The sequence below is a fragment of the Sus scrofa genome, chromosome 10, assembly GCF_054392235.1.
Source record: "Sus scrofa isolate SSC_HxYL_T2T_F1_AM1 chromosome 10, Sscrofa_HxYL_maternal_Yorkshire_Landrace_v2.0, whole genome shotgun sequence".
NCBI classification, from domain to species: Eukaryota; Metazoa; Chordata; class Mammalia; order Artiodactyla; family Suidae; genus Sus; species Sus scrofa.
Window position 1 is genome coordinate 31,375,799 of NC_139392.1, and position 26,874 is coordinate 31,402,672.

At 36.0% G+C, this 26,874-nt stretch overlaps 1 non-coding gene and 2 pseudogenes across 1 annotated transcript; 2 read left to right on the forward strand and 1 right to left on the reverse strand.

Moving 5' to 3' along the window:
- Positions 1-11,658: 11,658 nt before the first annotated feature.
- Positions 11,659-12,908, reverse strand: LOC110259056 (Y-box-binding protein 1 pseudogene; annotated as a pseudogene).
- Positions 12,909-20,392: 7,484 nt separating this feature from the next.
- LOC146398924 (olfactory receptor 10AG1-like) lies at positions 20,393-21,340 on the forward strand (annotated as a pseudogene).
- Positions 21,341-25,865: 4,525 nt separating this feature from the next.
- LOC146398925 (U6 spliceosomal RNA) lies at positions 25,866-25,972 on the forward strand. Its single transcript, XR_014818465.1, has one exon. It is a non-coding gene; the product is annotated as a U6 spliceosomal RNA (small nuclear RNA).
- Positions 25,973-26,874: the final 902 nt, after the last annotated feature.

The following is a 26,874-nucleotide window of genomic DNA, read 5'->3' on the forward strand; positions in this document are numbered from 1 at the left end:
TGTTCACTAAAACACAGACACATCTCCTCCATGACCATGCCCCCAAGCATGGGCCCTGCCGCCGTGCCCAGCATGTCCAACTTGGGCCTCAACATAAACAACCTCACTGGCTCCTCACTTAACTTGGCCATGTCACCAGGCGCCTGCTCTTATGGCACACCCATCTTGCTGTACAGCATCTACCAGGACATGTGCAAATCGAGCCTAGACAGCCTGCCTCTCAAAGCCAAACAGCACTCATCATTCATTTGGCTACAGGCAGCATGCAGGGACCAGCCTCAGGCCTAAAGTTATGCCAGTACAATAGCTGACCACTCAGATGGGCCATGAGGGCCAGTGGTGGGCAGGGTGCCTGGCAGCAGCAGGGGGTACAACTGAGGACCTGGTGCCTCCATGGCCCCCTGCTCCCCACATCTGGCTTAGTTTCATATTTGCTTTCCTGGACCCCACTCAGCCCTCCAAAATGAGATAAAACAAAGCAAAAAGATGTAGGAGAAAAGTGCCAGGGGGGAAGAAAATGGATGAGTTGCAATTTCTCTTGGGATGGTGCAGTTGATACTTGTTTGCTCCCTCTGGCACAGCGGAAGGGACGGGGCATGGGAGGCACAGATGGTGACCTGCGGCTCAAAAGTAGCACTCCCATAGCCCTTGTTCCAGCTGAACTGGACCCAGACTGAGTGGCTGCGCCTGAAACTGGAGTGCCATGGAGCTGGAGCAAGCCTCGCCTCTGGCCAGGTGCAAACCTAAATGCCCCCTCTGACCTGGGTGTGGCTGAGCATACCTTATTTGATCTGGATCCAGGTTGGAGTGGGCATTGGGCCTGGGATCAAGGTACCCAGCCAAGGGCCTGGGAATCGCCATAGAGCCGCACTAATGGCCCCAGGTGCTCCTGGAAGAGCCCTAACCCAGAGTCCTATTTTAAGGCCATGGAGCTGCAGCTGGCAGTGCAGAGGAGGATGGAGAGTGTGGAGGGTTTTTCTCTGAGCCTCCAGCCCCTGAGCTTCACTGCAGGGCCAGTCCCTCTGCTTGGTTCCTGGGCTATGAGTTGGCCTCCTGTCCCAGCAAGAGCCCCTGGCTCACCACCCCCTGTGCAAGAGTCCAGCCTAGAGAGCTCAGGGTGTGGCCAGGGCCTTACCCCCACCCACATTGCACACCCATTCTCTGGTCCCGCATCCCTGTTTACAGCGTCCCTGTGTGTCATCCTGACTGTATGGAATTATAAATCTGTCTATATTGACTAGTTCATGTATGTCTATTAAAACCATAGTACAAGCATGCTTAAAAAAAAAAACAAGAAATTATATGGTGTCTGTATCTATTTGTGTGTTTGTATACCTGCGTGTTGTAGATGTTTGTTATTCCCAGAGTTAATTTGTAAAAGCTTTATCAAATTGGATTATAGGAAATTAAGCATTTATATAAATACTCAGCAATATAAAAGAAACTGGCCAGAATGAATTTTTGGATTACATAATCTGGCAAATATTCAGTATTGAATTAATATCAGGTATTAAAGATGTTATCTCTTTGGTTTAATTATTACAGGCATTTTTTTAGTTATCAACATTATATATAATACTTTTATAGCACCTAGGTTTATTAGAAAGCAAGTAAGATCTTATTGTTTGTTAGCAAGAAAAATAACTTGGTATTATGAATCTTTTAATTAAATAAAGTAGAGGTAAATGAATTAAAAGCTTTTAGGTTAAACTCTATAATTATATTTTGGAAATATCTGCCTAAATAGTCTTTCCAGATGTTGGTAACTTGAGTTTTGCTAGATTAAGTCAAAAGATGAAAAATCATTAAAAATCTAAGTCATTTCCAAGTAAGATACTGGAATATTAATTACTGAACATAGAGTTCCATTTACAGTGAAGCTAAAAATATTTAGGATTATTAATATATATGTTTTGTGCCCATTAAGACATTTTCCATTTTTTTTAAGAAAAACACATGGTTTCTAGAAACTATAAATAGTATTTTTAAGTTTGCTAAATCTATGGAATGCTAATATAAAAGATAGGTCATAATTTCTTACACCTTAGTTTTTGATAGAGATTTGGTTTTGAGGCCTCCTCCTGAATGAATTACAATTATTTTTTCTTATTCTAAGACCAACGTCACCAGGACAGGAAGAGAAAAAAAAATGACAGCTAAGTAGAAAGTTAACTCAAGATGCTGGACCAGGATCGTATACTAATTACTTTGACAACTCATGCTTTTGCTCATGAGTCAAATTGTATTTCTTCCTTGGTCTCAATCATTTGAAAAGGTTTCTAAAAATCAATCCAGTTGTTAGGTTTGTGGCCAACTACCTATGTCCAGCACTCTTAGGATGCCTTGGTGAATTTCTCTTTTCCAGGGGTTTTAGATGGCCATCAGAATGGGTGCAAAAATGTAGGTACACCAAGTAACCTAAAGATTGGCTAGTTTGAATAATTTGGTGTGATCATCATAAGGATGATGCCTAGTTGTCTAATATCCTTCCTTGGGGTGATTTAGGGAAGAGGGAATATTGGCTATGTGTCTGTATTTTCAAGGAGACAGTTGGGAATGTTGTCTATGGATTTGTTGGGTTTTACATCCAAGGTACACTTGAAGGGTGTTGTTTTCTATCTCTAGGAATTAGCTAGACCCTTGTGCGGTGTCTCTCCAGATCAAGGCCCTAAATGCCAGAGAATAAAAAAAAAAAGAAATAAATAAATTATGTAGCCAATACTGGAGTTCCCATCATGACACAGCAGAAACAATTCACAATTTGACTAGGTACCATGAGGTTGCAGGTTTGATCTCCAGCCTTGCTCAGTGGTTTAAGGATCTGGTGTTATAGGTCACAGACACAGCTTGTATCTGGTGTTGCTGGGGCTGTAGTGTAGCCCACAGCTCCAATTAGACCCCTAGCATAGGAACTTCCATATGCTGCAGGTGAGACCCTAGAAAAGACAGACAAAATAAATAAATAAATAATAAATGAAAAATAAAAAAATTTTGCAACATTTTAACCTTTGAGATATATAGTTGATTTATAATAGTATATGAGTTTCAGGTGTACAACTTAGTGATTCAATAATTTTATAGATTATATTCCATTTAAAGTTATTATAAAATACTGGTATATTCCCTGTGCTATACAGTATATCCTTATAGCTTATTTATTTTATATATTGCAGTTTGTACCTCTTGATCCTCTACCCCATCTAGCTCCTCCTCTCTTCCCTCTCCCCAATGGTAACCACTAGGTTGTTCTTTATAACTGTGAGTATGTTTCTGTTTTGTTATATTCATGACTGTTTTATTTTTTCAATTCCATGCATCAATGATATCATACAGCATTTGTCTTTCTCTGCATAACTTACTTCACCAATCATAATATGTTCCAAGTCCACCAGAATTTTTGAAAATGTCATTCTTTTTTGTGGATGACTGGTATTCCATTGTATATACATATCACGTCTTTATCCATTCATCCGTTGATGGACATTTAGGTTGTTTCCATATCTTGGCTATAGTACATAATGTTCCTATGAAGATTGGGGTGCATTTATCCTTCCTAATATGTTTTAATTTTCTTTAGATATATACCCAGCAATGAAGTTGCTGGATTATACATTATTTCCTTTTTTAATTTTTTGAGGAACCTTCATACTGCTTTCCATAGCGGCTTTACAAACTTAAACACTTCTACTAACAGTGTACAAATGTTTCTTTTTCATCCTAACCAACATTTTTTATTTGTGGTCTTTTTGGTGATAGCCATTCTGACAAATGTGAAGAGATATCTCATATTGTGTTTTGGATTTGCATTTCTTTGGTAATTAGTGAAGTTGAGCTTTGCTAATCACAATTTTTAAGAAATTAATCACAAATTTTTAAAAAATTTGGGCTCTGTCTTTTTCCTAATGAGCTGGCTAAAAGCTTATTATGTTTTTTCAGAAAATATTGTTTTTTTTATTTTGGGGGGTCTGTATTTCATTAATTTACTCTTTATTATTATTTGTTTCTCTCTTATCTGACTTTGGGCTTGTTTTTTTCACATTTCTTTATATGGTAGGTAAGATTCAGATTTTTCTTGTTTCTTGGGTTAGTCCTGTATTGCTATAAACTTCCCTCTTAGAACTGCTTTTGCTGTGTCCCAAATATTTTGGAATGTTGTGTTTTAATTTTTAACTTTTCCTGAGGTATTTTCAGACCCCCCCATTGTTTATTCATTGACACATTGGTTTTTTTAGCAGCATGTTGCTTACTTTTCATCTGTTTTTCCCATTTTTCTTCCTGCAATTGACCTCTATTTTCATATCATTGGGGTCAGAAAAAAAAAAAAACTTGATATAATATCTATCCTCTTAAATTTGTTGGCATTTGTTTTGTGTCTTAGGATGTGATCCATCCTGGAGAATTGTCTGTGTGCACTTGAAAAGAATGTGCTTTCTTGTTTTTAGATGGAATATCCTGTAGATATTTGTTAAGATCAACTTGTCTAAAGTGTCATTTAAGACAACTGTTTCCTTATTGGTTTTGTCTTGATAAATGAACACATTGATGTAAGTGCCCCTCCCCCCATCCCTCCTGCTGTGACTGCCCCTTGGGGCTCACACTTTCTGGGTCTTCCCCCAACTGCCCTTCTCGCTGCTGCTCAGGATGGGTTCACACCCCTCAGAGGGCCACGTGGGGACCATTTTTGGCTACTTTCACACTGTCCTTCCAGACTCACTTCATGGACCTGCCTCCCACCCCCTCCCACCACAACACACTGCGTTGTGGCTACAGGTTGAATTACTGACTTCTGATTGTTTAGTGTGACTATCACAAACCCTATACCTGTGTTATGTGCTATTCCTTTGATAGAAATACCCCTCCCTCTCTTTGGATAAATGCTGAGCATCCTTCAAATATCGGCTACAAATGAAATCCTAGACAACTCTTTAACAGGATCTCATTCTTCTACTTGCAAAATACACACAAAAATGTAAACTTACCTATGCAATGCACAATATTTAATTTCCCTTTTATACTCAAGACTATGTTACAACCTGAAATTATCTAAAATACAGCCAAAATATAATTCATTGGCTTTTAAATAATTAGATAGTTGGACCACACGATTTAATCATCCCATCAAATGCAGAGTAAGCATTCTTTAAAAAGAAGAACAGACTACCATATTAATCTAAACATTTTCATTCTTTCATTTAAAAATTTATTTTATAATAATTTAAGCCAGTCTTATAATTTTCAGAATAAATGTACACAGAGAATTTAAATTAAAAGAATTCAAATTTTTAAACTTCTTTTATCAAATCTGTTAAATCAACTTAAAATATGCTTATAGTTTAAAATGACTGCTTACAGAACTATTGACTAGGAAAACACCGTTACAAGCAAACAAATTACAATTAAAACCACTTCTCATATTGGTGATGTTTTTATATACTCTCATGCCAGCAAAATGAATTAGAAAGAATTTAGTGCCTGATTCTAAAATTAAATGTGTAACTCTGGTCAAGTGACCTTATAATAGTGGTTAGCACAATTCATTCCAAATACTATTTATGGAGCACCAGTTGTGTGTAAATACAAAAGGCAACAGGAAACACTTATGCCTACATCTAGTTGCATAGACACACATCAACAATCTCACTAATTAAAGGTGAATTTACAACTATGATCATTGTTCCTAAGGAAAGGAATATGAGTCTATAAATAAGACTGAGTATCCCAGGAAACTACAGCCTGAGGAGTTAGAGAAAGGCTCTTGGAGAAATGATAAGCTGATCTGAAAGGTGAGTCAGGACAATCAGAGCCATGCTACCCAGGATGGTAGCCACAGGCTACAGGTGGGTATGAGCCTTGACAATGTGGCTAGTCCAAACAGAGATGTGCTGAAAGGACAAAAATCACACAAGATCTCAAAGACTTAGTATAAAAATGTAAAATATCTCAGTATTTCATTTAAGTATGTGTGTGTGTGTATGTGGGTATTTCAGTAGCCACATAAATCAGAATATTAAACAACTGAATTTATACTTCTATAAATTGGAGGTTCAAATGCTTTCCTTAATATCATCTTTTCTTTGGAACACACTCCTGGCTTTTCTGCTATCTCTTTGAATACTTCTGAATTTTAATTTTATCTCCATCTCCAATTATAGTCCTCAAAAAACAATAACTACCTGAAAAACATAAAAAAACAATTGTTTCATCAACTTTTCCACCTTCCAACTTTGAATGTGAACCTAAATTTGACAAATTAAATATGCTAATTGCAAAAAATCTTAGGACTAGAAAGGAAATTGCCCAGAAAATTACAGAAAAAAATATGCACAGGGCACTCTATACCAATATAATGGTTCTTGTTTCACTAAATTGAATACTACAAATAGATGTAGGCTCATGTTACAAAATAGAATTTTTCCCCCAAAGTGCTATAAAATAGCAAAACTTAAACAGTTAAAAAAATTTTCCTTTAAAGAATAGACCAACTGTCATCTAATGGAAAAATATTTTGGGGAGGCTTTTTTCAAGATCTTAAATAAGCCACACTTATGCTAAGAAACAATGTTTTTTAATGGATATCTGAACAAGCATGTTGCTTGCACTTATGGAATATTACAAAGAATCAGAGAAAAATCAGACCTCTAAGTTTAAAAATAATTTTTACTAATGCAAATGGAATATTTATTTCTAACAAATGCTTATGGGGTTTTACACTTTCATTTAAACAAATCAAATTAATTTTACCAGAATACTCAGATTTGAAAGTTTAATTGAAACAAAAACCAAACAGGAGGCATAACTCTCCCAGACTGCAAGAAATACTACAAAGTCAGTCATCAAAACAGTGTGGTACTGGTATCAAAACAGACAGACAGACCAATGGAACAGAATAGAGAACCCAGAAATAAACCCTGACACCTATGGTCAATTAATCTTTGACAAGGGAGGCAAGAACATAAAATGGGAAAAAGAAAGTTTATTCAGCAAGCATTGCTGGGAAACCTGGACAGATGCATGCAAAGCAATGAAACTAGAACACACCCTCACACCATGCACAAAAATAAATTCAAAATGGCTGAAAGACTTAAATATATGACAGGACACCATCAAACTCCTAGAATAAAACATAGGCAAAACACTCTCTGACATCAACCTCATGAGTATTTTCTCAGATCAGTCTCCCAAAGCAATAGAAATTAGAGCAAAAATAAACCCATGGGACCTCATCAACCTGAAAAGCTTTTGCACAGCAAAGGAAACCCAAAAGAAAACAAAAAGACAACTTACAGATTGGGAGAAAACAGTTTCAAATGATGCAACCAACAAGGGCTTAATCTCTAGAATATATAAACAACTTATACAACCCAACAGCAAAAAAGCCAATCAATCAATGAAAAAATGGGCAAAAGACCTGAATAGACATTTCTCCAAGGAAAATATACAGATGGCCAGCAAACACATGAAAAAATGCTCCACATCTCTTATTATAAGAGAAATGCAAATCAAAACTACCATGAGATACCACCTCACACCAGTCAGAATGGCCATCATTCATAAATTCACAAATAACAAGTGCTGGAGGGGCTGTGGAGGAAAGGGAACCCTCCTGCACTGTTGGTGGGAATGTAAACTGGTACAGCAACTATGGAGAACAGTTTGGAGATACCTTAGAAATCTATACATAGAACTTCCATATGACCCCACAATCCCACTCTTGGGCATCTATCCAGACAAATCTCTACTTAAAAGAGACACGTGCACCCGCATGTTCATTGCAGCACTATTCACAATAGCCGGGACATGGAAACAACCCAAATGTCCATCGACAGATGATTGGATTCAGAAGAGGTGGTATATATACACAATGGAATACTACTCAGCCATAAAAAAGAATGACATCATGCCATTTGCAGCAACATGGATGGAACTAGAGAATCTCATCCTGAGTGAAATTAGCCAGAAAGACAAAGACAAATACCATATGATATCACTTATAACTGCAATCTAACATCCAGAACAAATGAACATCTCCTCAGAAAAGAAAATCATGGACATGGAGAAAAGACTTGTGGCTGCCTGATGGGAGGGGGAGGGAGTGGGAGGGATCAGGAGCTTGGACTTATCAGACACAACTTAGAATAGATATACAAGGAGATCCTGCTGAATAGTATTGAGAACTTTGTCTAGATACTCATGTTGCAACAGAACAAAGGGTGGGGGAAAAATGTAATTGTAATGTATACATGTGAGGATAACTTGACCCCCTTGCTGTACAGAGGGAAAATTAAATTTAAAAAAAAGAAATTAATACAACATTCCAAAGGACTGGACTATTTCTAGATATAAAACGGTAATGCATCAAGGACGTAATCAGGGAGGAAAGTGTAAAATTTTCAAATATGGATACTAAAATATTTTGAGCACAGTAGAGAACTCCTATATCAAACACATTATAAAACAAATTGTAACACTACCAATTTTCTAGTTATAAGAACATGTCCACCAGAGACTGAGTTCCACTGGAGACTATTTATTATACTTGTAGCTATGGCTTCACATCTTGCATTAATGATACATGAATCCTTCATTATAATAAAAAAAACCTCACAAACTGCCTGTACTTATACCACTATTTTAAAAATATACAAGTGGTTTATGGGTTTTCTTTTCTAACAAAGAACTCAAAGATGGACTTTAATGTTTCTGACTTAGGCAGAGTTGAGGATCTTACTTAGACTTTTTGTACTGAAATTATAGTCTATTTTTATAATAGCATTTCATGTAAATAAATTCATACCAATTCTACTGCTGATGATATTTTTTTCAAAAAGTTTGTGTTAAAATTTTTCAGGCAAATGTTTATGAATATGCTCAACATGTATGAAGAACTAAATGACTGATTTGAGATGTGGATGGTGACTACCATGTGATCAGAGTAACTTATGACTGCTATTAATTCTTCCAGTATAAAGAATAAAATGAAGAAAATATTTTCTTCCTTCAGCTTCAACTGCATTCTGAAAGCTGCACCTTTCCAAAGTTTCCACAAACCTCTATAAGCAAAGGACATATTTTATACCACACAAGAAGGCTCCTGAACACCACTCGCCCATCCAGGCCTCTACCCTGACCTCCAAACACACCCCAGTGTGGTTGTTTGTTTGTTTGTTTGTTTTGCTTTTTTTTGGCTTCACCCATGGCTTACAGAATTTCATGCTCCAGCAACTGAACAAATGCCATAGCAGTGACCCAAGCCATAGCAGTGACAATCCCACATCTTAACCCACTGGAGCACAAGGGAACTCTGATGTCCTGTCTTAATTTGTCTCCAATGTTCTGACAGGTGAGTGTTTTTGAAAAACAAAGCAGAACAAAGAAAACAAATAATTGAAAAACAAATTAGAAATTAATAATCTAAAACTGAGTCACTAATTTACTCTAACAGGATTTGAGGCAAGCTGTGAATAGAAATTAATAATAAGTATTTGTTTTTTTTTTTTTTGGTTTTTAATAGGCCACACCCACAGCATATGGAATTTCCCAGGCTAGGGATCAAATCTGAGCTACAGTTGCCAGCCTACTCCACAGCCACAGCAATGCAGGATCTCAGCTGCATCTGTGACCTATATCACAGCTCACTAGCTCACAGCAACCTCAGATCCTCAGCCCACTGAGCAAGGCCAGGGATCAAACCTCATGGATACTAGTCAGATTTATTTCCACTGTGCCACAGTGGGACTCCCAGTACTTTTTTAAATTTCCACATGCCTTGTGAATATTAAATAGTAATTACATGATAAAGGCTTTGAAATGTAGGAAATAGGATTATTAAGCAATTTCTATCCAATTTCTAATTTCCTCCTCAATATTATAGTAGCATAAAGTATTTCCTTAATATAAAAATATTGAGGATCCTCCCTTTGAATTTGGAATTTTTTTCAGTTTTTCCAGGAATACCATTCATGAATGGCTTTATTACAATTTCAAAAGCTATATTTGTCTGGAAAACTGACAGATATTATATATTAAAACTGTGTTGGGTTAATATATTATCCCTAAATATTTTAATAACCCAGAAAATGTGAAAGAATTGGGTTACAAAGAAAAAGTGCACAAACCCAACAGTTTCTGACCACAAATCCTATTTTGATTCCTCTACATGCTTCAATCTCTGATGGACAGATTCTACTTCTGTTAAATGATTTTATATTTAATTTCCAAAAAAATGTTTTAATGAAATTAATATGTTCCACAACAAAGAAAACATTATTTGCCACATCAATCACCAAGGCTGTCAGCATTTTATTTTCTGAAATGATATTTAAGCAATATGAGAATCAGAGACCAGATGAAATGTAAGCCACAGAAAGAAGAGAGAGGATGGGGAATGGGGATGGGGGTGAGGAAGGGAGGAAAGGAAGGGGGAAGGAAGTGGGATAAAGGCCACAAGCTAAGAATTCTTCAGCAAATTTTTGTACTAAAATATTTAACTCTGAGTTCCCATTGTGGCTCAGTGGTATGGAACCTGACTAGTATCCATGAGGACATGGGATCTATCCCAGTCCTTCCTCAGTGGGTTAAGGATCCAGCACTGTTATGGCCATGGTGTAGGCCAGTAGCTACAGCTCCAATTCGACCCTTAGCCTGGGAAATTCCATATGCTCCAGGTGGAGCCCTAAAAATAAAAGCTAAATAAATAAAAATATTCACTTTAGTGATTAGTAAAATGTGGTCTCCTGTTGTTTAAATAAACTAAATTCATCCCTAACATGGGAGATGAGATTAATACTATAATTTGATCCTATATATGTATCCTTTCATTGTACCTAGAGAACAAATAAAATTAATATACACTACTTCAAAATTAATACTACTCACAGTCCTCTTTTCCAGAAGCCCTTCAAGGTGAACAGTAAAGGAGGACTTGATTCTTTTGTTCTTTTAATTGAGGCTTTTTGCTGCAGTTGAGTTCTTTACTCAGGGACACAGTTTTATTTAAGTAATGAACTTAGGGCTCTAAATTCCCTTGGATAGGGAAAAAGACACTTAGTTATATGTGTAATCAGATTTTGTAGTATTTTTTGAATCAGAAAAGTTTTATTACCATGAATTTTTTTAAATACCTTAAATTGCTAGATTCCTTTTCAAGATAGTGTTACTTTGGAAATAATTCATTTCATTGATGGTCATGGGCAAAACTTAATTTTTTTATTTTTTGACAATTATTTAAGACCTTTATTAACAGGTGTTTTCAATTTATTGACTTTTTTTGAAAAAATCAAGCTACAAATTTTTATTACAAATAAAAAATCAGGTTCTTAAAAATCTCAACTTGACCAGACATAAAACAATTTTAAAACTTTCAAAGGTGTCTTTAGAAAAACCAGACCTAAAAAAAAAAAAAAAAAAAAAAAAAAAAAAGCAAACAGACACATAAACATGTTTGCCATTACCAAAAAGACATCTTTAGGTAAAAATAATAAAAACCCCATGCTGCATAGATAATACATATAGTTCTAGTTATCTTGTCAGCAGGCAAAAAGCCAGCACTTAGTGTCTTTGGCTCCAATCTTTTGTTCATTTCTTATTGCTAGAATTTCATATTTATTTCTTCTTGTTTGATAGCTAAACCAGATGATGGTAGAGACAGTAAGTTAGCATTTACTCAGCTTCAGCCTTGAGAGAAGATGAATACTCAGCTGGTGGTTCCTCTGCTCTTGTCTCTTTGCCATCTCATGATTTAGGGTTCCTGGGCATCTGTACCTGTAATTGAAGTTGCGGTGGTAAGGACATTGAAGTGACTGCTGACCCTGGGTCTCATTTCCTTGATTTTCCTTAAATTATTTTTTTCAATTGTTATTTCCCCAAAACACTTTTTTTTCTACTGTACAATGTGGTGACCCAGTTACACATATATGTATATGTTCTACATTATCATTCTCCATCATAAGTGACTAGACATAGTTCCCAGTGCTACACAGAAGGATCTCATTGCTAATCCATTCCAAAGGCAATAGTTTGCATCTATTAACCCCAAACTCCCAATCCACCCCACTCCTTCCCCCTCCCCCTTGGAAACCACAAGTCTATTCTCCAAGTCCACTTACCTTCTTTGTTGACATCATCTCTGGGTTGTCTTTGGTGTGGAGAACCCTTGTGGAATCATGGTCTATATCCCTGATGCATATTCTGTCCCACTCTCTCCCTTGATCTCCTGCACCCTGGTTGTCAGCACCCTCCATCACTTCTCCTTGCACAGGAGGGTTGGAATACTGTGGTCTCTGCCCATCTGGTTGCTGCATGTAGTAAGGTGGAAACCTTTGCCTGCGGTAGGCCTGGTAGAGCCAGTAGGGCCAGCACTGTTGGTCCTGGCCTTGAGGAGCACTGTCTGATCCCCCATTATTTCCCCCACTCTCCCTATTCTGTCAATTCTGCTTGAAATTGCATGGAGGACACCTGTGATGTGGATAGCATCTGTAATGGCTATGGTTTGCTGCATATTTGCTCCCTTTCACTGGAACTCAACCAGGACCTGTATGTTTTCTGCCTCTGCACCCTTTTCTCCTTCAACAACATCAAACTCCACAGTCTCTCCATCTCCTACACTGCCATGGCACTTCCTGGGGTTAATCTTTATGGCAGTCTGGTACACAAATACATTTTCCTTGGTGTAATTCCTGTTGATGAAACCATATATGTTTGTTATATTGAACCTTCATTTTGATGACATTCTTGTCCCCATCAGCAGACACCACTGATGTGAGGCCACCCAGGCCTGGCCACCTCTCCCTGAGGGTGGGGGCGGCCTGGGGTGGGAAGGGAGCAGCAGGCAGCTGCTGGGTCTCAGCTTCACTGCTCAACATTGCTGTGATGGTGACTGGGGCTGGCTGCAGTAGCTTCAGCTCCTCCATGGTGTGATGGTAACTAGGCCAGTGGCATCAGTGGGGCTACTCTGGGCTCTCTGGGATCTGCTCTCCACTCCTGCTACCTATGGTATTCAAAACTTATTTTTAAAATGACCAATTACTGCCTTCTCCAGTAAGTATTATTGTATTAGGTTTTTTTCAAAACTGCCTCAATAATATTTTTTGTTACATTCTAACAATACATTTCAAAGTCTTGTAATCATTTATCTCACTCATTTTTCTGACAGAAAAATGTAGATGTTGTCTGAAATAGAGTTTAACTTATTAAGTATAATACATTATTCTGTTAATATAGTGTAAATATTTGGACTTTCTGAAGTTTGATATTAAAGATGTAATTTTCTAAAAAAAAATCTAAAATGTAAATCACACTTTTGATGAAAAATTCATGCTTACCTTCACAGACTGGAATGAAATTATTTCTTTCATTGACATAGATTTTGTATGTTTTTCTCTTGACATTCTGTTTTAAACTATTTGAATTTAAGAGTTGCCAATAACTTTCTAAAACATTTTTTCCTTCAAAACAAGTAGTGCCCCTTAAATATTTTTTTTTTTTCTGTCTTATGGGGATTAGTCCTCTTCCATGTCACTTTTTAACTGAACTAACTCATTATAATTGACATTCAAATATTTTGGAAAGTAACCCAAAAATATTTCTGGCCATAACATGCCTTTGTAGTGACCTCTTACTCTACATTCTTTCACTTTGTCTTTCTTGCGCTTTATTTATTTGTTTTTGCAGACTCCAATAATCAAATGTCTTTAGTTACATATTCTGTAGTGTTTTAATTAGTGCACAGACTATGACTTGTAGGTATTCTCTTGACATTTACAATTTAGACACTCCCCTGACCTTTATACTGGTTCCTAATCTGTTTCTTATACATAAAATTCTCTTGTGCCGAAATTCAGAATGGACCATAAGTGGAAGAATGTATAAAATCAGAGTGTTTGTGGAAGTAAATATCACTACTGAGATTTCAGGGAACTGTGAAGTATAAGTGAAGGATGGTAGATGATTAAATGGACAAATAATTAGTCTGTAAAGAAAAAAGCAGAAGTGTAGCTCTTTTTCTAAATATGTAAAATTTCAAACATATACAAAAGTAGACAGAAGAATATGGTTAAATCCCTTGGAATATAGTAAAAGTATATAATGAACTTCATTTAACTAATATTATCATCACATCAACATTACAGGATTAATATTGAATTAATTTTTGTAAAAGGTTTGAGGTTTATATAGAGGTTCAGTTTTTCACAATTTTTTTGGATTGTTTTGCGTGTCCAATTTTTCAACACCACTTTTGAGACGCTATATTATTTCAGCCAAATGGTTTTGAAACTTTGTCAAAAAGCATTCATGTTTGTGTGGGGCAATTTTTAAACTGTCTTAAATTCCATTGGTATAGTGGCTACCCCTCCACCAACACTATATTGTTTTCATTGTTCTAGACAATAGAATATGCAATACATACATATATATGTATATGTGTGTGTTCTGTTATAAAATTCAATGTAAAACTATACCAAGTCAATTGAGGCAAATACACTAATGGCCCAGATCCTTCAGGAATGAAGTTTTGCATCACACACCAAACACAGCCATGACCAGCAGAAGTTCTTTCTGGGGGCAAAGGGAATAAGGATTAGATGTTGGAAGAAGAGCATTATCAATACTAGATATTTCTAATAAGAACTTGCAGAAAACAAGGACTGTAATCTATAACTGTTATGGGTATTTCTTCTTCATTTGATTATAAATATATCAAAATATCAAGAACCAGAGAGAACATTACCCCATGACTTTGTATCTCTTTTGGCAAAATGATAATGATTCTTTGGCTGCATGTTGAATATTGATATCATGTTAAGTGGATTTATGTCTTTGTTTTTGCTACTATTTGGAGATCAGTCAGCTAAGGAGATGAATATGGTTATCAAGTTGACAAAGGATGTTCTCTGGCAGCTAGTTTTATGTCAATATGTCCAGGATATAGTGCCCAGCTATCAAATGATAATCTAGGATGTGTTTTGAGATATTCTGTATAAGTTATTAACACCTAAAATTAATAAGGTTTTGTTTGTTTGTTTTGGGCTGCATTCATGGGATATGGAGATTCCCAGGCTAGGGGTCTAATTGGAACTACAGCTGCCAGCCTATACCACAGCTAGAGCAATGCCAGATCCGAGCCATGTCTGTGATCTACATCACAGCTCACAGCAATGCTGGATCCTTAGCCCAGTGAGCAAGACCAGAGATCAAACCCTCAACCTCACGGTTCCTAGTTGGAGTCATCCACTGCACCACGATGGGAATTCCTCAATAAGTTTTAAATAAAGGAGATCACCCTATATAATGTAGTCCTCAACAATCAGCTGAAGCTCTTACAAGCAAAACTGAGGTCTCCCTGAGGAAGAAATTATGCCTCAAGGCAGCTTCTTCTTGACAGTGTCAAAATCAACAGTGAGAAAAGAACCAACCTATTTAGCAAATGGACCAAACACTTAAAAATTTTTTTTACTTAAAGGGATATAAAGAGGTCAAATAATTGCATAAAAGATGCTCACCAATATTAGCCATTATTAGAATACAAATTAAAACCACAATAATGCTGTCCTACACATATATATTTAGTGGCTAGAATTAAAATAAAATAAATCACAAAATAATATAACTCAAAATTTGTACATAAAGAGATAACCCTTTATTAGTGATAGCTGTCAAAGTATGGGCATAACATTTCTAATATAAGTAGCACCATGTCTCTACCCATTCTTTTTTATACAAGTATGAATCTATTCCTGCTTCCTATGGTTAAATCTAATATTCCTCTCCATTGTATTATGTGAGTGTTTGTGTGAGTTTGTTTGTAGATGTTACAGAAAAATTATTCTATCACTGCATACTCACTAAGATGAGAAGAGCCACAATTAACCTGAGGATACCTGTGGTTGGGAACTCAATAAAGGAACTACTTGGAATTTTAAGTTGTGACAACTGAGGAGAGTTGAGGATAGACATAGGCGGTCTTATCTGGTCATGTGGCAGTGCAGTGAGAAATATTCCCAAGCTCTCTTCCAGCTTGGTGTGATCTCGTAACTAAAGTTGAGGTGAGGGACTGAAATCCTACATTCCATTTTTAGTCTGTACATCTACAAAAGAAGGGAGTGCTTCCCTTTATCCATGGCCCCCATTCTTAGTCTGGGAGGTTATGAGGACTGCCAGACTAGTGTGGATGTGGAGATGGAAGATTTGCATTTGAGATGGCATAACTGCTCCCACAGCCCTAGATTCCCTACTTCTGAATTTATAATGACTGAAAAATAAGCTTCTACTTCATTTAAGACACTGCACAATTGAATCATTTTAGAACATCTTAGTCTGTGCTGTAGGTAATATATAATCATAAATTTCTGATTTTGCAAGGCTTCTATATCTTAATAAACACAAAATCCACTAAAAGAGGTAGAGAATTTAGAGATGGAGTTATATGGATGATATGTTGTTGTATTGAGTTATATGGATGATATGTTGTTGTATTAAACTTCTTGAGTGGCATGCAGAAAAGTTTAGTTCAGTTAGGAAGTGGCTTGGGAAGGAGCTAATCTCCAAGGTAAAGAATAGTTCCTATTTAAAGAGCATATTTGTTATGATGATAGAACATATTATAGACACTGGTTAACCTCTGTTTCAAATAAATGCAAATTACCTAATTGTCAAAAAAAAATCTCATTTTCTCTCTTGTAGCTCAATCCATAAGGGTAAGCATTATCTTGATTGTCAATGCAAACAGTTGAGCATGAATCATTTTTGTCCAATAAAAACAATATAATTTTACATACATCTGTATATATTTTGCATCTACCAAAGAACACTTATTTTGGAGAATTTAAAAGAGAAATCCTTTGATGTAATTGTTATTTAATTTCAAACTCTGATTCAGACAGATTTTGACAGTATGATTCTCAGCATTATATTACCAAATGAGAAATTACAAATTATTTTGTAATATGATGGACCAATATACCAACAATTACTGCCCTCTTCTTCATATTTATCATCATCTTAGGTGCTAATATTTATTAACTGATGACTATATGGTAACCATATATTTAATATTTATATATATATATTAAATCTGGGTGTATCTCATCAAAGTTTAATTGTATATAACTAAGAATAAGATACTGGATTAACTTTATTAAAATGGGTTTGCATTATTATAATACCAAGGGAATAAATTTTTGTTTAAAATTTTTAGGTGGTAAATGAATCTGAAAATTCTAAATAAATAATAGGTGGTTTTCACTTTTATCTTTGGAGATGTCTCCTAAAGAAAAACATCTTCTGCACTGCATTAAAAACATATAGGTTATTACTTATCTTTGATTTGATTTGATGAAATTGCTCTAAATAGCAATAAATGCATTGTGATACAGCTCTTATACCAAAAAAAAAATCATTATTAAAGTGGAAAGACCAGGAGATCCTGTCATGGCTCAGTGGTTAAGAAATTCAACTAGGAACCATGAGGTTGTGGGTTCAATTCCTGGCCTCACTCAGTGGGTTAATGATCTGGCATTGCCATGAACTGTGGTGTAGGTCACAGACATGGTTCAGGTCCTGCATTGCTGTGGCCCTGGCATAGGCTGGCAGCTGCAGCTCTGATTAGAACACTAGACTGGGAATCTCCACATTCCACAGGTGTGGCCCCAGAAAAAGACAAAAAATAAAAATAAAAACCAAAAAACAAAACAAAACAAAAACAGGAAAGACCAGAAAAATAAGCACAAATTATTTGGGTAAAAACAAAAGTGGGTGCATTTACCTGAATTATTTCATGTTTTTCTTTCTGAGTTTTAAAAATAGAAGAAGTAAATGTTCCCAAAAGTCAGAAACCAGCAAATATGTTGCAGGACTTGTGGAAATCTTTGTATCTGAGATTGAATTTTGAAGGTAAGTACATATAGGTAGGTTTTGAAAATTTATTTCTTAATTTGCAAAGGGTTTTACACTAATAATTGCATGTAATGGTCATAAAATATTGTTCCACTTGACAAATAATGAGTTGTAGTTAAAAGTGTTTTCAGTAAATGTGGACACTATATTCTTGGATGCAAGTTCGGTTGTTCTTAGTTTCTCTGGCTATTTTATGTACCTGATTTTCAGTATGATTTTCAAGTGCACTACCCTGCTTGAAGAGCGAGGAAACATTTAGAGGGAGGACAAAAAAAATGAGAGAAGACCTTACATAAAGAGTAGATAGACAAAAGGAATAAAGCAGGTGACAGTCTCTGAAGACAATGGTTAGCCCATCAAATGTAGGTGCATTATGCATGCTGGTCCAAAAAGATTGATGATTTATTCAACAATTGTAATCAATGTCCATGCAGTACACTTTACATTTAATTGAATAAGTGAATAAAACATGACTAAAGGTATCAGGATGAGATAAACTAACAAAAACAAAAAGTTATGGTCATGTAGTCTCAGACACATGAAATTTTTATTTAGTAATACCACCTATCAGCCATTAGGTTCTGACCATTTAAAAGACAGTTTCAGCATTTCCTACAATCACATTTTCTTTGAGAAAACTGTGGTCTAATTAATCAAGGTTTACATAACTCTTGTAGCTTAATGTGGAATCTGAAATATTGTAAATGGTGAAAGAAATTACTATTTAACTTTCCTTTTATAACTCACAGAAAATCCTCAGTATTCACGTTTCATTTTTACTTTTATTAGTTTTTTTTGTCTTTTTGTATTTTTAGGGCTTCACCCATGGCATATGGAGCTTCCAGGCTAGGGGTCCAATCAGAGCTACAGCTGCTGGCCTATGCCAGAGCCACAACAATGCCAGATCCAATCCATGTCTGCAACCTACACCACAGCTCAGGGCAACACCAGATCCTTAACCCACTGAGCAAGACCAGGGAATGAACCCACAACCTCATGGTTCCTAGTTGGATTTGTCTCTGATGCACCACATTGGGAAGTCCAGGATTCACAAGTTTTAGATGAGCCATTGCTTCTGCCCCATATGTGTTGATATTTTCATAGCTGAAATCTGGACAATTGTCTTCATCTAACAGCTGTAGAACATGGATATGGGTGTCTCTTCTTTGTAACAACTTAGTCTCTGTGAACTTTTAAATCAGTTAACACTATGAAAATTATGTATAACAAACTGAAAACAAGAAATAATTTGCTACTTCCACCAGAGGGAGTGAAAAGAGTATAATTTCTATCCCCCACCCCAAAACACCCTCACACACACACCACAGAAGGTATGCTTGAAGAGTACCAAGGGAATGAGGAGGTCAGTCTGAATTCTGTGTAGGAACCCTCACTTACACCTTAAGGACTATTGCAAAGAAGCAATCAAGTTGATTCACTTTTAATTTATTCAAGCATTTAGTAAATATATTTTTGTGGAAAAAATATGCTACACATTGCAGAAAAAGATGTATAGAATATCAAAAGAGGCATATAATCTACATAGAACAAAAAGAAAAGTACAACATAAAGCTGGGCAATCTCAACCTAAGATATTCACATGCCTCAACTAACACACATATGTGTGCAAAAAAGAAAAAAAATGAATGGATTAAATGTATTTAGCATAATAATAGCAATTATTGAGGAAGCAAGTAATTTGGGAAGTTCTCAGAGATGAGTTGTGGCTGATGTCTCTTTCATAGCATAAGCATGAAAAAGTGAACATTCTAGTTAGAACTGATATCCTGAACAAAAAAAAAAATGCTAGGTGCTCCAGCCTCTGACCTCATGAGTGTCCCTTGATTGGAAGACCACCTTAGAGTTTCTTTCCTCTTGACTGAAAAACCTGAATAAAAGTGATGAGTGTTGATTTGATAGACCTTATATTGGAAAACACAGTTATAAAATTTAAATATCATCCCAAGTATTGAGTGGTCAGCTCACTGATTTTGTTTATAATAGAATAGATTAAATAGAAAGTCATAACTGAACAGGACATTGCAATAACTTTAAAAAATTAAATATATTTATCCCTGAAGTTATCTTACATGGCTTACAAAATATTTACTTATGCAATAAAATTAATTTTGAATTGATGATCATGTCAAATAGAATTGAGAAGTGAGAAAAAAATGTCAACTGGAAGAAAAAAATCACTGATATAGTTGAACATCAATTCAAATTTTTCATTTTAAGTATTTAGATGGGTAGCAAAATTATAATTGTATCTTTAGAAACAAAGAAATATGATAATCTCTAATAGAAAGTGGAACCTAGAGGGGTTTTTTCCTTAAAACACATTTAATAATAATGAAAAAAATACTTCACACTTTTAGACCTCTTATGAGTTATAGGTTTTGCTTTTATAGGAAAGCAGATAAACTGGAAGGAATATAATCCTGTTTTACATAAGAAAACAAGAGCCAATGAAAGTGGATTAACAGTACAGCAAATTAAATCATTCCCATAGATGAAATATAAAGAGATGGAAGCAGAAGACAATGTGTCCACAGTGATACAATTTGTACTCCTGCAATTTTCTGATCTTCCAAACCTCCAAGGGTTACTCTTTGTAGGGTTCTCCATCATTTACATCATTATCTTAATTGAAAATATCCTCATAATAATAACTAGGCTTGACACTACACTCCAGAAACCATGTATTTTTTTCTGACAAGATTTTCCTCTTTGGAAATCTGCTATGTGTCTGTCACACTCCCAAGGATTCTAGTCAACATTTGAACCCAGGATAGAAGCATTACTATGCTGGCCCGTGCCACTCAAATGTGCTTCTTCCTTATACTGGGAGCCACTGAATGTTTCCTCCTGGTTGTGATGGCCTATGACCACTTTGTGGCCATCTGTAACCCTCTGCACTATCCTGTAGTCATGAACCACAAGATGTGCATCCAACTGGCTGTTGGCTCCTGGATCAGTGGAATCCTGGTGCAGGTAGGGCAAATGTGCCAGATATTCTTTTTCCATTTCTGTCATTCTAACCAAATTAATCACCTCTTCTGTGATATTTCCCCCATTCGGAAGCTAGCCTGTGGAGACACTTCTGTGCATGCGCTGTCTGTCTATGTAGTGGCTCTGTTGTTTGGTGCTGTCCCTTTTGTGTTGATTCTTGGCTCTTATAGCAAAATTATTTCCACTATTCTGAGGTTTCCCACAGCCAGAGGTCAAGCCAGAGACTTCTCTACATGTTCTTCTCACCTGCTGGTTGTTCTCATTTTTTGGATCTGCTACAATTACCTACTTCAGGCCCAAATCCAGTCATTCTGCAGGAATTGATAAACTGCTCTCTCTGTTTTATACCATCATGACTCTAATATTTAATCCTATGATATACTGTCTTGGGAACAAGGATGTGATTGCAGCACTCAGAAAATTATTACTTAGAAAATAATGTGATTAGTTTATTCATTGGTAATTTAGCTGTTTGCCACACAGTATCAGAGAAGTATTTTATATCTTTACACTCTCTGTTTAAGAAGCTCATCACTATATACATTTGTTTTAATGTATTTTAAGATACCTAAAAAAATATATTTTGGTGTCTTTTTAGGGCCCCACCCATGGCATATGGAAGTTCTCAGGCCAGGGGTGGAATCAGAGTTGCAGTTGCCAACCAATGCCACAACCACAGCAATGTCAGATCTGAGCCACACCTGAAACCTACCCCACAGCTCATGGCAACACCATGAGAAATGCCAGGGATCCATCCACATCCTCATGGATACTAGTCAGTTTCTTAACTCACTGAGCCACAGCAGGAAATCCTTGATACACTGTTAAATGCTAATCCACAATTTACTGTCTTTAATTAGGCAAATTATCTTTAATTCTCTAGGCCTAAATAATAACCCTGTCTTATGAATAAACATCAAATTGCATCACATTTTTTCATTAAAAACCATAATTGAATCTGTTAAGATTTTTGGATTAAATTATTGAAAATATACAATATTATTTACCCAAATTACTGCCTATTTCTTCACCCTTGTATATGTTTTGCATTCTTTGATTCTATGACATGGAAAGTATCCAAAAGAAGTTTAGTAATGAATGTTTGAAGGAGGGACCAAATGAGTGAATGGGCAGATTAATATTGCTATCCCCTATCTCAGGACCCTGACAAAATATAGAGCTTTCAGAGAACAAAAAAATTGGGAGCATATTTATTAAACCCAGTGTATACTCCTGTAGAATTACTCTAATTGCAATACCAAGAGAAAACTTTCAGGCCCTTAGTTCTGTTACTAAGTGCATGTTATACCAGAATTTTCTACTGGTCTCAACCCATTTACTTGGCAGATATCTCCATAATCTACTTAGTAATTTTGGCCCCATATTAATTTACTTTGAATTATTTTGCTTTTTCATCACTGTACCCAAAACAATCCTATGCCAATTTGCAAATTTCAACTTATCTATTAATTTAAAAATATAGAAATATGATAGAAATTTTATTTTAAATTATCCAATCCATCCAATTGTACTGCATTAATGTGCTTGCCTCTCTTCCATGACTTAACTCTTTTTATAGAGTTTAAAATAGTTAAGCCTTTGAACTGACCTTATAAAGAAAATGAGCTCCTGTCAGTTAGAGTCATCCTCCCAATTTCATTCTCAAGAACTGTCATCATCTCCAGAACTTGAGAATGACTTTTTCCTGCAGCCAGCAAGGAAACAACATCTTCAATGTTAGAACCTCAAGGAACTGAACCTTACCAATAATGTAATTGAACAAGAATAACTGGATCCCCACTAAAGCACACAAGAAGAAATACAGCCTTGTCAACACTGATTTTTGTCAGTGAGACATATTTTGGACCTGTGACCTAAGGTGCTATAAGTTAATAAGTGTGTTCTGGTTTAAGTCACTCAATTTGTGGTAATTTATTAAAACAGAAGAGAAAACTAATACAGAGATTCACATAAAAAGATGTAGAAGATGTTGTAGACATGCTGAGGATATACAAGTGTAAATCTTTTATCTCCAAACAAATTTAACTGTACATGACATCCATCATCACTAAATAATCCAAGAACCACGGTGGGTCTCCTCAGAGTATGGTACAATATTCTTGATTCCTGTGTCAGAGAGAGTAAGAGGCTGAAAAGTCCTAAGAGCCACAAGTTTGGGACCTTTTCTGACAATCCTAAAAAAAGTAACTTTCTTAAGAGGTGAAATCATCTATCTCCACACAATTTACTCTCTGCTTCATGAGTTGGCATACTATGGATCATTGGTCAAATCCAGAGTGTGGCCTGTTTTCATAAGACTCATAAGCAAATAATGGTTTTCTTTCATGTTAAATGGTTGTAAACAAAAGTAAAATCTGAAACAAAGAAAAAAATTAACTGCGTAGTTTGGATATTTGAAATATTCCATTTCTCAGCCTTCTTTCCAGCTGGTGTGAGGAGATGGCTCAAGTTTGGTTAAAGAGATGCATGTGGATGTTCAAGAAGTGTTTGCCCTTCCTTTCATTCTTGGAAGGATGCAGATGTTATAACTTGAAAAGCAAGAAGATATAAGAAACCTGGCCCTGTGATGTTATTACTTTAATTTTTTTGTCTTTTGCCATTTCTTTGGCCACTCCCATGGCATATGGAGGTTCCCAGGCTAGTGGTCGAATCAGAGCTACAGCTGCCAGCCAACACCAGAGCCACAGCAACATGGGATCCAAGCTGTGCCTGGCCACTCCCATGGCATATGGAGATTCCCAAGCTAGGGGTCGAATCGGAGCTACAGATGCCAGCTCTACACCAGAGCTCACAGCAATGTCGGATCCTTAACCCACTGAGCAAGGCCAAGGATTGAACCCACAACCTCATGGTTCCTACTTGGATTCACTAACCACTGAGCCACAACAGGAACTCCCTGATATTATTACTTTAAGAGCACAGTAGTATTCTTATCAACCAGAAATGTTGCTGTGTCAAGTAAATAAATGTTTTATGGTAAAGGCTTGAATGTGATTTTAAAAGATGAAATAGTTACAGTGTTAATATTTTACAATATTTGGTTGTGGATATTTCATTTTTAGTGTCTTTTCTGCTGAGGCAGAAGTTCTTTTGTAGGAAGAAATGTTTCTCAGCAATGCAGGTTTTGATTTTTTTTTTGTCTTTTTACCATTTCTTGGGCCACTCTCGTGGCATATGGAGGTTCCCAGGCTAGGGGTGGAATCGGAGCTGTAGCCACCAGCCTACGCCAGAGCCACAGCAATGCAGGATCCGAGCCGCATCTGTGACCTACACCACAGCTCACAGCAATGCCGGATCATTAACCCACTGAACAAGGGCAGGGATCGAACCCACACCCTTCTGGTTCCTAGTCAGATTCGTTAACCACTGCGCCATGACGGGAACTCCAGGTTTTGATATTTTAATGAGGGTAGTATGACTGACCACTTTGGGTGTTCCAAAGGTGTTTTTTGTTTGTTTGTTTGTTTGTTTGTTTGTTTTGCTGTGCATATATTTGGACTCATAACTATAGACAGCTGTGAGTACAGACACATTTCATTAGGACTTTGCAGGAGTTTAATATACTCTGTGTAACAATGGGAGAATAATAAGCAATGTCTTAGAATGACCTACTGAAATTTCAAAGAAAAGACTTTCTGTTTCTGTAGTTGTGGCTTTCATAATTATGATATTCTACAGCCAGATATTAGAGAGTAGTCTTCACACAAATATCTTACATTTAAACAATGTTGCATTATGTTATCAACTTTGGTGCTGTTCCTATATGATTTTTACATCATAAAGCATTGTTAAACCTGCAGGTTTTGCATATTTTCTTTACAAGTTGGCTTACAAAGAATATGACCCCTTTTGCCATCATTTAAAATAGTATCTCAAAGTTGGGAAAACTGTTCCAAGAGGTTATGATTAATAATATCTGTATCAGTACAATATCTGTCTGTGTATCAAAATTTAATTTGAACCTTCATGCAATCACAATAATAAACTCCTCTAAATTTTGTAATTAAGACAAAGTTTGCTAATTATTTATAAATGTCCTTGTAAAGAAGAATGAGTTGTTCTCCCATCTTGATGTGTTTTAATTTTTTTGAAACACAGCACAATTTTACAGCATTGTGAAAATATTCTAATATATGTTGCATAAAAAATGGCGTGTATTTTGCTCTAAAATTATTGAACATTTTCTATGTGTCCCTCTCTATAGTCTGTTTTGACTGAGAGCATGAGAGTGTCTGATCAAACAAATGACTCTGGGCAGCAACAAAGACCTCCTGTCATATCTAACTCTGATTATTTCTAAACATGCAGGCTGACCTTGGAAATGGAATTGTCAAGGGAAATTGGTTGGTAAATGATGATGAAATGCATGCTTTAGACTGGATCAGGGGAATGGCCAAGCATAATATCATAATGATGCTTTTGTTAATTGAGAGTATTTTAAAAGTATTTTTAACTAGCATATAGTACATTGTAAATTTACATGTAAATTAAAATGTACTTTTAAAGTTCCCTGAGAACTTTAACAAATGCATATAGCTGTGTAACCAAAAGCACAATCAAGACACAGAATAGTTCTATTGTTATGCAGTCCAAACTCATTCTGCTCAACACACAGCAGGCCAATAATTTGGGGGATGTGATGTTGGGGCCAGGTATAGTGACTGTATAGGGGAAGTCAGCAGACCAAGAAAATAATGAATTAGTATCTTAGAAGTCTATTTAACTCAAGTCAGAATTCAGGCTTTTTTTATATTAAATGAATGATGTGGAGATCATTGTTGCAAATTTCTTGGTGTCTCAACATTTTTTTCTTGCAGCTGTCCACTTACGTCATGTCATGATGTTCCTATAAACCTCCAACAAGACAAATGTTATTCTGTGCTCTGCAAGTTTTTATCTATATATGATTGGAAAACTGTTATACTCTTAAAATTCAGAGCCTTGTGCTCGCTTTGGCAGCACATATACTAAAATTGTAAAGATACAGAGAAGATTAGCATGGCCCCTGTGCAAGGATGGTACGCAAATTTGTGAAGCGTTCCATATTTTTGAGTCATCAAAACCATAAAATGTGGACAAGGGATGTTAGGAAATAAATAGACCCTTTTTGTTTGTTTGTTTGTATGTTTCTCTTCTTAATTTTAATATAATAATGAAGTATTTGAACTTACAGGACCATCAGGATAAAACACACAATTATACATTTATAGGAAGGGGTTAGAATACTTAAAAAACAGGGCAACCACAAGCCAAAACCAAATATTGCATTTGCAAAATATGAAAAAAAATACACTCAAGCAGATAACAACAGGAGACCATCCAATCAAAAAAAAAAAAAAAAAGAAAGAAAGGAAGAATGGAGAACCATAGAATCAACTGGAACACGAGGTTCCAAATGGCAATAAATAATCATCTATCAATTATCACCTTAAATGTCAATGGACTGAATGCCCCAATCAAAAGACATAGAGTGGCTGAGTGGATAAAAAGGCAAAAACCTTCAATATGCTGCCTACAAGAAGCTCACCTTAGGACAAAAGATACATATAGATTGAAAGTGAAAGGGTGGGGAAAAATATTTCACGCCAATAGACATGACAGAAAAGCAGGAGTTGCAATGCTCATATCAGACAAAATAGACTTTAAAACAAAAGACATAAAGACAAAGAAGGACACTACTTAATGATTAAGGGATCCATCCAAGGAGAGGATGTTACTATCATCAACATATATGCCCCAAATATAGGAGCACCCAGATACATACAACAAATATTAACAGACATAAAGGGAGATATTGATGAGAATACAATCATAGTAGGAGACCTAAATACCCCCCTCACATCAATGGACAGATCCTCTAGACAGAAAACCAATAAAGCAACAGAGATCCTAAAGGAAACAATAGAAAAGTTAGACTTAATTGATATCTTCAGGACACTACATCCAAAAAAA